A 1,776-nucleotide genomic window follows, 5' to 3' on the forward strand; every position below is an offset into this window, starting at 1 on the left:
CCATGCTGTCTTATTTTTCTGAGAGGTGCTCGTTTTTTGAAAATGCAGCAGCTGATAAGCAGAAGAATCCCAGACTGGATCGATCGAGGTTGGAGTGACCCTCAGACTCCGTGAGCAGACGAAAAAGGGAAGAAAAAAAAAACACCACTTGAGTTTGTGGGAGCAGAGGTGCAAACAGGAACATAAAGAGGCTTCAGCACAGGCAGAGCTTATTGATCCATCAGTAGGTAGGTGCTGCTTGAGAAATCACAAGAAGGAAGTCATATATGAGCCACAGAGTCTGCCTGCAGAGAGGAACATTCAGTATATGAGGTCTGAATGTTAACTGCAGGTATAAAGTAGAAAGGTCCGCAGTCTTAAAGGTGATGTAAGGGAACTAAAGGGGAGAAATGTTACAGTGCTATGAGAGCATGTCTCTTATTGATCCTATTAAATGTGTCGAATCACTTCATCAGGTAATATATCAGCACAACCCTGTGAACCTGACCATTTGCAACACATTTTCACAATCACCAAAATTACACTGTTTCCGAAAGTCCTTGAATGGATCATAGGTTACAATAGTTTCTGTTGAGAAACAAAGCTTAAAATGTTGATATTTCTCTCAAATTCACTTTATTCTATGTCTCATTTAAAGCTTTGCCAAAAATAAACTGTTAAAAACATTAAATTCTACTCCTCAGCGACACTGTGAAGCTATGATTGATTCTGCTGAGACAAACGCTCACGTGACAAATATTCACTGATCTGTTTACACAGAGCAGAGAGGAGAGGACAGGAGAGGTTGTAAAAATGCAAATAGATTAATATGTATAGCATGTGGAGAAACATCTTTTTATATCCATACTTGTGGACACTTGAAGTGTTGAAACTATATCAATTCCATTTTTAAACATTTTTTGAAAATTATTTACCAGAGAAATTCAACTCAAGTTCAAATTCAATTTGTGTTGCGTTGTCTTTTTTTATGATTTATGTCATTATAACTGTTATTCTGCACAAATGACACTTAAAAATCACTCAGACTTCTATCCACAATTGTGCTGATTTCATAGAGCGAGAGGACTTATTGCAGTGAAATACACAGCCACAGTGATTAAAATTTAAAAAGAGCAAAAAACACCCTGAAAAGGCTTTCAGATTACGTTTCGGGTTTCAGAGGGTTAATGCAAGTAGATAAATACTGCTACTAATAAGCACTACAACACCACCAAGTACAACTGTGAGGTTGTGGCAGTGAAAAAAGAAAATTTCAGAATAAAATGTCTGCATATATCTGCAGCTTTGTGTGTATAAAAAGACTTTTGGTCAAAGCCAAAACAGAGGAGACATTTCATGATGCAAACACAAACAAAAGAGTGACACAGAGGCGACAGGTCCAGAGTTTTTTATTATTTGGTACCCATGAATAGATAGCAGGTGCTTGAGTGTTTTAGAGTGCCAGTAGTCATCTTGCTGATTGAGAAACTAAAAGCACAAAATGCCCTGAATATGTTACATGCATAGTAATGTGCCCATATCATGACAATAAAATGTGCTTTTGGATAATGAAATTTTGCCAATTTACATCTACAATCCACCCCGTACATAGTGTCATTGTAACATTTGGTACGTCGACTTGAGTTAAGCATCTCTCTCTCTACCTTATAATCAAGATTATTATATTATTATTATTATTATTATTATAAGAATAATTGGTTTATGATAATTATTAATAATATGACCTGTACAGTGCATTGCAACAACTCTAATAGAAAATAATATGTGAGACACTCA

Source organism: Centropristis striata, chromosome 16 (genome assembly GCF_030273125.1).
Source record: "Centropristis striata isolate RG_2023a ecotype Rhode Island chromosome 16, C.striata_1.0, whole genome shotgun sequence".
In the NCBI taxonomy this organism is placed as follows: domain Eukaryota; kingdom Metazoa; phylum Chordata; class Actinopteri; order Perciformes; family Serranidae; genus Centropristis; species Centropristis striata.